The following is an 11592-nucleotide window of genomic DNA, read 5'->3' on the forward strand; positions in this document are numbered from 1 at the left end:
TTGGTAGGTATGTGGAAAACAAGGATCAAACATTTTAAAAGCAAGCAATTAATTTTTTTTAGGAAATTACACAATATTCCTCAAATGTAGTGATCTTGATTATATATCATTTTAAATGATGAGCTTTCTTCCACTTTAATTAGACTAAATGTACATTATTGCCCTGCACCTCATATGTTCTTAAACAATTCTGTATGTTCAATTGCCTTTCAATTTATTTATTTTTTTTATCATTTTTCGTTTTCTTTCCTTTTCTTTTATTTATTATTTTTTCTTTTCTCTTTTTTTTAAAAGAAAATTCTTATACCTTTTCTTTTTTCTCTTTCTTTATTTTTCTTTTATTTTTTATTTATTTTTGTAACCTCTGAGCTATGTTTTGCCTCTAAAGCAAAAGTGATTTCATTCCGTATAAGTTAGACTTAAAATACAATGGTGTAAAATATTTCCCATGAGGCACAATGAGTTCTTTAAAATCCTCCGACTAAGTGTTGCTACAAAGGCAAGAGTTATAGTACATCTAATAAATCAAGACATAATGTGGTAGTGTCAGGTCTTGTCAATGAGACTTAACTTGTTGTTTGGAAGTCCTTGGGTTAACAAGTATTATCTCTAGGGCAATAGTTAGTATCGCATAAATCAAGACACGATGAGGTATTGTCAAATCTTGTCCATGGAGCTTAACTTCTTGTTTGGAAGTCCTTAGGCTAAGAGGCAAGAGTTATAGAACATATGATAAAATAAGACACAATGTAATAGTGTCAAGTCTTGTCTATGTGGCATAACTTGTGAAGTTTTTGGTCTATATTTTGCCTCTAAGACAAGAATTATCGAGCATCTCATAAATCAAGACACAATAAGATAATGTCTACTCTTGCCCATGGGACATAACTTGTTCTTTGAAAGTCTTTGGATAAGTATTGCCTCTAAGGAAAGAGTTATAAAATAGATAAAAAAAAATTTAATTTATGTTTCCATTGACATATATGTTTTGATCCTGTTGGTTTCATTTAAAATTTTGCAACTTAGCTTTTCCATTACTCCCTTAATTTCAATTTATTCATTTTAATCAGCAAAAAGGACAAATATACCCTCGAATTATCATAAATGGTATGTGCATACTCTTCGTTACGCTTTTAGAACATCAATGTCCTTATAGTCCAAATTTTAGAAAAACTATACCCTATATACTAATAGCGAGACACGTGTCTTAATCCTATCCGTCGATTAGATGTGTATTAAATTTCTACCAAAAATTAAAAGCCCCACCCGAATTAATTAAAACACCCCCTAATAATACCCATACACCAAATACATAATACTCATAACCCCCAAATTAATTCACTTAGTTTCAATTGCAACTTACACCCCAAAACCCTAGTTTCTTCTCCAATCTTCTTCGACTGATCTTTGCCGGCGTAACATACACAAAATTTAATTAAATCACACCCCCCAAAAATACACTTCTAGGGTTTTGTATTTAATGCACTTTTAGGGAGACGTACTGAAGAAGACAAGTTTATGATTGAAAAATTGAGGAAAGTTTCAAGGAAGGAGTATTTGAAGAATAGGGAGAAGAAGAGATTAAATCAACTCAGAGATGATATAGAAGATGAGCAGATTTTGTTTGAAAAAGTTAAAAAATTGATCCAAGTAGAGAAACGTGAATACTTAGTAAGAAGAAGTAGTGTGACGATGCCGATGAGTATAGGAGGGAGGAATAGGAGATTCATCCACAAAAAATATGGGAAGAAAATCAAATCCACAATTCAAAATTTAATTTTGGATCAAAAGATAGAAAACACAAGGAATATCAATTTGTGTTTTAAGACCAATTGAATTTTAAAATCAACAATAATTAATTCAGATGATGCTGATGTTGATGTTGAGAAACTGCAACCTACCAGTGATCAGTCGTCGTCCATAAGATATTTGAGGGTTTTGGGTATTATGTATTTGGTGTAGGTATTATTTAGGCCGTCTTTTTAATTAAACCGATTGGAACTTGTAATTTTTGATAAAAATTTAATAAATATCGGATAGGAGGATAGGACTAAAACACGTGTCTCACCGTTTGTATAAAGGGTATATTTGCTTCAAAATTTGAACGATAAGGACAATGATGTTCTAAAAGTATAACGAAGAGTATACACATACCATTTACGATAATTCGAAGGTATATTTATCCTTTTTCCATATTTTAATTGACTGGATGTAAAAAAAAAGATTTTTAAGGTTTTAAATTTAAAATATGTATAATATATCTTTTAATGTTGCATAAAATAGATAAAAAAATTAGTTCCATAATTGGAAGAAAGAATGGAAAGAAAGAAAAAATAAAGATAAGCAAAAAAAATAAGACAAAAAAGAAAGAAATAAAAAAATAGGAGGAAAAGAAAAAAGTAAGAAAGAAAGAAGATGAAGGAAAAGAAAAAAAAGTAAGGAAATAAAAAAACCAAGAACAAGAGAAAAGGGAAAAAAAAGAAGAAAGGAATATTACTTTATTAGTTTCATTTAGTTATCAAAATACAAGTTTTATTTATGTTGTTTGGTTTGAAGGACAGTTTTGTCTAAAGAAATTTTTTATTAAATGAATGAATACTATTTTTATAAAAATTTTCTTATAAGGATAAAATATCAAGACTGGCCTTATAGGGTCATTTGTGAACTTAACCCAAATATTTCTGTCCGAAGTTTGGATAGGCCAAACTTTAGACCCATTTATATGAAGTTTGAACTAATCCTAAAAACAAAAGAGACTGTAACTTTAATCCTTTTCAAAATTGATTCAGTTAGAGATCATGGTGTAATCATTTTAAAATTTATTAAATGTAAATTTATAAAATGATTCAGATTATATTAAAATCAAGATATAGTAGTCGAAATAAATACTATGGATTAATGTAAATGGGTTAATTATTTGAGTCCAATAAATATGCATTTAATTAAAGTCCAATTTCAGTAATATGAGCTAAAATGATGAGTCCACTTTGCTAACCCAGTATCATCTCATCCTAGAGGTCCAGTTTGGTGCCACATGTAAATGATATGGCATGCCAAGTAAAATGAACAAGTCAATAGAATCATGTTGTGTGTCAAAATGACATGTGTGTGCCACGTGTACAAGTGACGTGTTTCAACCAATCAAATATCACCATGTCACTTAAATCCTATTGGCTTAAGCAAACCTGTTCACATCATAACTCTTATATTCTACAATTATAAATAGAAGACCTCATAATTCAGAAATCACACTAGAATTTTAACAAGAAATCATAGAAAGCTCGTGGATCAAACGCCATAGATTTTTCTACAAGCTACAAGTTCAAGAATTCAAGCACACAAGCATTCAAGTTCAAGAATGACTCAAGATCAAGACCACCAGATTCAAGAATAAACTCAAAATTCCATGAATTTAATTACAAGTCAAGATCAAGATCAAGCTAAAGAACAACTTAAGATCAATTTCATCAATCAAGTTCATCAAATCCACAAATCAAGATCAAGACCACCAGATTCAAGATCAACCCTAAAAGACCTTGAATTCAAGTATAAGTCAAGATCAAATCCATTAATTTCAATCAAATTCAAAATCAAGATTACAACCCCTTGAATTTATATTTGAAAAAAAAGAATTAAAGGATTCATACAGATTGCAACACTCATATTTTAAAAAAAGTACTACAATTGAAATAAAGAAATACTACGAGCAATGGTAATTTTTCTCTCTCTAAAAAATCCTCTCACTTCTCTCTAAGGACGCGTGACTACACTAAAGCAGTTTTGTCGGAATGGCTACCACGCAACCAGTGGGAGTCCTATCACCACCAGACCATTCCCATTCTAAGCACAATGAAGAGGTGAACAAAACCCAACAAGAATCATCCTTCGAATCATCGCATAGGTCTTCGAATTTGCAAAAGAAAATTGCAATCACTGTAGTAGTTTCACATGAAGAACTCGCCTGGGCTCGCAAAATTATTTCCCTGGATTGAAGTGGTTTGATTCAGTTCAAAGGAATTATGGGAGATGATTCCTTATCACAAGAGACTCTTACAAACAAAAATTCAGACCATTCCATCGAGCCAATTCCAAGTTCTTCTTAGGTGATTTTTCAGAGAAATATGTGGAAAAATTGCATCTGAATCTCCTACAAATTAGGACTATTTCTGAGGAGATTCGAAGTGTTTCCACCACTGAGGAATCCTCCCCATGCCTTAATCTAGCTGCCAATGTCTTCAATTCTCAAAATAATGAAGGAATTTCTGATGTGGCAAATTCCAGCGAAGGCCTTGGAGCTCCGGCAATCTTCTCAGACAAGGGAGATAGTCAAAAGGAGCTCCTTAGTTGTCATGAACCAATTCCATAGGCCGCGAAGGGTGCCTGAAATGGACACTCGCGTATATCCCTGCTATCTGTAAGTAAATCTGTTCCCTGTTTAAATCATAGCACATCAACAGGCAAGCTAACATATAAGCCGATGAGGCTTATCATAGGTACCACTGTACGTACATGCATATACAACCCATATACAACCCACATACATGTCCACAGAACTCTAAGTGTAAGAGCAGTAACATATGGTGGGACAGGGCCCCACCGTACCTGTAAACAAATAAATATATACATCGAGAGTTAATACCAAAACTAAGCTCCGGCACTATAAAGCGCTTCTGACCTGCTGAGTGGAACTCCTACACTGACGGATCCCCAATGTGTTCATCTGTTCTTGCAAGCATGAACAAGCCCTCTTAAGAAAAGGAAGGTCAATACGACATATGTACTGAGTATTTAAATCATAGACATCATAAGAAAATTACAGTTGGCGTAGGGATGTAGGGGCAAGTGTGAGATCTAATCATTTACTGTACTTATAGCTTATAACATAAGGTCGTACATACTATCATCATGTACTGTACCCATCCCGTTCGAGGACTTGGTGTAACGACTACATCACTCTGTTATCATAAGCATCTAAATACTATTAGTGCTATCTCATATAATAATGCTGAGGAACATACGGCCTGATCCATATACTATATAGTAATGCCGAGGAACATTCGGTCCGATCCACATATCATATAGTAATACCGAGGAACATTCGGTCTGATCCACATATCATATAGTAATACCGAGGAATGTTCGGTCTGATCCACATATCATATAGTAATACCGAGGATAGTTCAGCCCGATCCGTATATTAAATAGTAATACCGAGGAATATTCGGCCCAATCCATATATTATATAGTAATACCGAGGAACGTTTGGCCCGATCCGTATATTATATAGTAATGGCGAGGAATGTTCAGCCCAATCCATATATTATATAGTAATATCAAGGAAAGTTCGGCCCGATCCGTATATTATATAGTAATACCAAGGAACGTTCGGCCCTATCCGTATATTATATATAGTACCCGGCCCTTTATGAGACTCGGTGTCATAATCATCATATACCATACCTGGCCCTTTATGGGACTCGGTGAAAGATGTATTATAATATACACGAGTAAGGTAGTGAGTAGCCATATACAATCTAAATTATTATCAGAGACTCGACAATGTAAGAAGATTAAGCTATTGTCTAAGGACCAGAATAGTAGTGTAGCCATCTCGAGTGCCTTCTAAATTCCATTAAGGCCTATACCACTTAGGATCTCGGGGACACTAGACATGTACTAAAGTAATACTAACAGTTCATAGAATCAGGGATACCCGTCATCACATCGTCCTTAGGACTAGGAGCTTTTGTATCCAATACTTCTCAACCTATGGAGTTCAAGGAAAGTAGTTCAACCTACTACAAGAGTTTGACATTCAAAAGTGAATAAGAGATACGAATTACATTTAGGGCATAAGAGTGGAGTTACCCCAAAGCTCGTATCATATTTTACTTACAATTAGGACATGCCAAAGGAAGAGAAACAATAAGCTTTACCTACTCTCTACTTTTCTTCAAGGAGTCATCATTTACATATATCGTACCCGGCCCGTCATGGTCTTGGTATCATAACCTTCTTATTGGATTACCTTACCATCCTAGAACCACATTTATGTCAAAGACATATCAAGAGAAAAGAAGGGTAGCTTTACGTACTTATGCCAAAACATGCCAAGAGAAAGGAGATAACTTCACATACTTACTACTCTCCATCATATAGAAGCCTTGAGAGGCAATAACTAAACTAGTATAGGAATTCTACCACCGAGAAGTGAATAAGACTTATGAGTCATACTTGGAGTTCTATTAATGGAATAATCCCCACATTTCGTATATCAATCACTTAAGGCTAAGACATGCCAAAAGAAAAGAAGGATAACTTCATATACCTCTTACGAATTACTCTTACACGTTCGCCTCGTCGTCTTTTGAACCTATTTAACATGAAAGTAATACTAAGGTTAATGACCTTTCACTTTCCAATTTACAACTCTACACCCAAGTACTCATAGGAGTTATTTCCTTATCCATTACCCTCGACTAGTTTGTTACTAGTTCTGAACCTACCGAAAATTGGGCAGCATCTCCTCTATAACTTCAACATCTCCGATACGTCAACTCGGCCACAATGTCAAAAACCATACCAACAACAACAACCAACAGAATATTTATAAGTAAATCACTTCAACCTTACACAATACAAGATCCAAACAACTAGCTTCAAACTACGATACAAAAATAAAGTTTTTAATCTTTGTTTCACAAAATCTTTAACTATACCAAATGGAGGGTCGTTTGGCTGCAACCAGCAGCACCCACACCCTTGTTAAAACACTTTAAAGCCCTGCAACACGTAATCCAACTAGCTTCACCCGCAGCACCACAACGATAACCCACTACTCGACTTCGATTTAATGCTAGCGACATTAATTTAGTTTGTTTTTAACGTCAAGCATCCTTATGAAATTCTTCCACTTCCAGCACATTTTTATTGGGCATAAAAAATGTCAAGCCCTTATAGGGCCAATGCATCACCCCCTCCACTTAGGGGCTACCATATGGCATATGGGGGCCTACCCTCTTGCTGCAGCTGCTGCCACATGGCACTCCCTCATGCTTCCATGTGGCACTCTCTCATGGGCTGCCACGTGTTGCTTTCTTTTCCTCCTCGTGGATTCGTAATCTCATCTTGCTTTACGAACCTATGTAATCCTTACTACGTAACCTTTGTATGTACTTAAGTAGCTTAAGTATGTAAGATTTTCAAGTTGGTAGCTTACGTAAGTAAGTCGAGTCCTACGACTTATTACTTGGCCTCCAATTCCTTCTGGATTCTCATAACCACATTTCCAATCTTCCCTTCTATAGAGTGCCACATTTTACCTTCCTTAGAGTTGTTTGATAGTGTCATAGATTATCCGGCTCACATGACAACTTATAAGAAGCTTACGATCCTTTCAAGAAACTTAAGAAGCTTAAGAGGTTCAAGAAACTTAAGAAGCTTGAGAACCTTCCAAGAAACTCAAAAACCTCTCAAGATACAAGTCTTTCAAGGTACAAAAGTACGGGGTGTAACATTAGTGAACCTGATACTCCCTATGATTAAATTCATTCCATTACACTTGGTAATTTAGCAACTGAAAAATTGGCTAAGGATAGAAATGATCCCTCTGGGGGAACATTTTCTTTACAGATCTTGTGAATGTGTAATCTTCTTCTTCCTTCTCTCATAAGGGCATGAAAATATTTGGAATTGACATCCCCTTTTCTAAACCATCAGAGAGAAGGTGAGTTATAGTGGTTTGGGGTATGATTTCAAGCCACTTGTCATTCACCATAGCCCTACCTAGTCACTTCCAAACCCTTTTTAGTAGTTCTTTGGTTACCCCAAGTAAAATGCTGACCAGGGTAACCCAATTCTAGTAAAACACAAGCTTCAATTAAACTAATAAACTCAAAACTTTTGTTCATGCTATAGAGAATCCTCATTTTTTCTCCTCAATAGAAGTAATGACAATGAAATCCCTAAAGGTATACCATGGACAATACAGATTGGAGAAATGTAATCGTCTATTCCACAGAGGTACCCTAAGGTGATCTCTACATTTGGCATGTATGAAAGAAGTGATGAACCTTTTTGTATACTTCACATGCTTGAGCTCACATGTTATATATTGATCATCAGCTTCCACCACTTTGCAATCATAATCAATGCTCCAAAAAAATCTAGATTTTTCCATTAGGATTATAGTAGGCATGCTCCATATATAGAAGTATTTTGTATGTATTAATGTGAGAGTTATCAGCAAAAGGCTCTAAAATAGCTATTAGAGATAGGTTGTAGAGTTTCTTGAGGTTTTGAATCCTTTACAAAGCACCTATAGTATTAATGTTTCGTGCATTCCAACAAATGGTCTTGATCATTATAAATCCCTAACCTTGGACCTAGTTTTGGGTCTGCTAGAGTTAGCAGATATACTTGTATAACTTGGTTTGGTGGTTTTCTTCTCTTTTTCTCTTCCTCTTGTGAACATCCCTTGTTTATCAGAAACTTCATGAATTTCCTAGTGAAGATCCCTTTCTACTGCAGACCCAAGTCCTTGATCAGGTGCTCACTAGTCTCGTCATCATCTTTTTCATTATCTTCAATAGGCTGAGTGTCTTTTTCATATTCATCTTCTGAATTTAGGACCTCATACTCATTATTGATGTGAGGAAATATGATCATAATGTAGGGCTCCTTAGGACTATCAGAACTATGTTGTTGATCTGATGCAATATCCATCTGGTTACCTTGTTGCTCAACTTCTGTTTGTTGTCTTCTTTTGATAGAATCTCTCTTCTTCTTACTCAATTTTTCTTGGGACATATTATTAGGATATTTTAACTCCTCTTTACCTCTACCTTTGCTGACAGTAGTTTCTTGCAGCTTCTGAGTATCATGCATGTGTTGACCAGTAGCAGGAGTATTGAAACCTTGAATTGTAGTGGCCAGATGTAATTTTATGTTGCCTATCTGAACCTCTGTTTGTTGCTTGTTGATCAAATCCCCTTTCAAACCTTCCTTATCAATACTTATATCACTATTCCATTGATTTTCATTCATTCGTTGGTTTTCATTTTTGAATTTGAGTGTGTTGATTAGAAGAGAATTGTTGAGTGGTTGCAGGGGCTCTATCTTTGGTTAGATCAATCTGCACCTTCACTTTAGCCAAACATCCCCTAGCTTTCTAGATTGAACCAGTGTCCAAATATAAGACCTAACCAATATAGAAAAGTAAGGCACTTACAAATTCTCTATTATAGTAGTGCCGGGGTAATTCTGGGAGAGAAATCCACACTGGTACAATAGATGTTTCCTCTTCAGACCTGGAAATTGGGGTCCATGTTTGTATTCTCATCAATTGACCCTCAATAGACATCTTTTGTCTGGACCATATAGTAATATAATCAGCTTCATCATCTAAATCAATGTAAACATGCCTGGCATTAAAATGGGCTATTTTGACACCACCGGTTAGTTGAGTTTAGAGAATGAAATTCTTCATGAGAAACTCTACTTTAGGCATATTGTTATTGAATTTCCCAACCAAACTGTACTTGAACCTTTCGGCCAATTTCACCACAAAATCCTCCTTTTTGAATATTACAGTTGGGATACCTTACTTAGTGGTGATTTTGGGATTGGACAATTCAATAGGAATTTCATTTTTGGCTTGGTTCATCCTAAGTCTAGTGGCAAAGGTTTGGATGACAATATATGGAGCTGGTTGAGGGAGTTGGGATTAGGCTTTGGATTCTAATTTTAATTGGACTTTGGAACTTGTTGGTTGGTGATGGTCCTGTTATTTTGATTGGTAGGATCAATCCCCCTGATCATTCCCTTGAGTAGTTCTTTGGACAGTTGAACTTGGATTGGTCCCTAACTTGGTGGAATCCTTATCTTTTGCCTGCACTGGATGGGTTAAGACTATACCAATATGATCCTTTGCATTAGATTGCGAAGGAACATCCTTTGTATTAATAACATAATCAATGGATTGAACAAGGCTAGAATTAGCAAACTTACCTGGTCCTTGCCCTCCTTCCTGCTGATGTGCTGCAGTCTCATATCATTTGTTATTTTTTCTTTTTCTTTTGCCTTATCAGTGTTAGGAACATGACCATTCTTTGGCTGCTCCTTAATTCCTTTAACATTGTTTCCTTGGTTGTGATCTAAAGAACTCATCTGATCTTGCTCTTTTTGAACACACAACTGATCATTATCTTTTGAATCGGTCAATGAAATAGTAGCCTTATCCTTTGACAAAAGTTCTATGGAATTTAATCTATCAACTAAGGTATTGCGATCAATATTAGTCTTAATTCGAACCTCTTGTTTCATTTGATCATTCAATTATTTCCTAGTTTTAGTTTTGGTTTCTTGTTTTTATTTTTTTTGGGAACAGATAGTGCATGCCAACCACCCGAAGCAAGGGTGAACCACTACTTCCATATGATCCTAAACTACAAAGGTCAATTCAAAAGATGAATGTGCAAGAGAATGAGGTGCAAAGGCAGAGAGAGCTAGCCAAAAATCTAGCAAGGGATGAACTCATTGGAGCTTTGTGGAGCAGAGATTAGAGACCTGTGAACTTTGCTCTGGCTGATGATTATGCTGATAGGGATGGTGTAGAGGATACTAGAGCTATAGTCCTCCCACCACTACCTTAAGGTGTGAATTTCACTATCACTAGTACTATGGTGCAAATACTGAATTTGAAGGGACTATTTAGTGAAACAACTAGTGATGATGCAAACCAACACTTGATGAACTTTATCGCCACTTGCAATTCATCTGAAATCCCTGGGGTTAGCCAATCAATTTCCATTGTCTCTATCTGGAAAGGCAATGAAATGGAGAAATGAACTTCCACATGACTCTATCACAACTTGAAGGGAGTTGAGAGAGGCATTTCTATAAAAGTTCTTCCCACCATCCAAGAATCTGCAAATCAAGGATGAGATTAATGCTCATAAAAAGCGACCTAATAAAGCAGTGCATGAAACTTAGAAAAGATTCAGGCAGAAGCTAAAGTAGTGTCTAAATCACAATTTGACTTATGAGCACTTGCAAGAGATATTCTATAGGTCTTGTAACATTGTGACCAAGCCAGTGATAGATGCGTCTTATGGGGATTCCTTTATGTCTAGGACATTTCAAGAAGCCACAACAATTCTAGATCAGCTCAAAAAGAATAATAGGGCTTGGTATACCATAGATGCAGATCGTTCGGGATTCACGTTTGAGATGTCAGCAGAGCAAAAGTGAAAAGAGGAGGAGCGTCATCAAGATATGGCTCACATGAGGACACAAATGGACTTATTAGCCAAAGCACCAACACCCAACCAGTCATTCCAGCCAAAAGAAACTACTCCCTGAATTGATTTTCTAAGCAATATGAGTTTCCATGGTTTGCCTTTTTCTCATCGTATATTTCCAAACCAATGATTTTTCGGTCTCAAACTTTTTTGCCACAGGATTTGATGTTTGAAAGTATTTGTCCCTTAGAAATTATCCCTATAAGGAAATTTTAAATTTGAAGGTCCACCACTGTTTATACTGGAAAGCAGCACATACATCAGTTTGATGCCTTACACCAATAACCCCCTC

Source organism: Solanum dulcamara, chromosome 1 (assembly GCF_947179165.1).
Source record: "Solanum dulcamara chromosome 1, daSolDulc1.2, whole genome shotgun sequence".
Taxonomy (NCBI): Eukaryota; Viridiplantae; Streptophyta; class Magnoliopsida; order Solanales; family Solanaceae; genus Solanum; species Solanum dulcamara.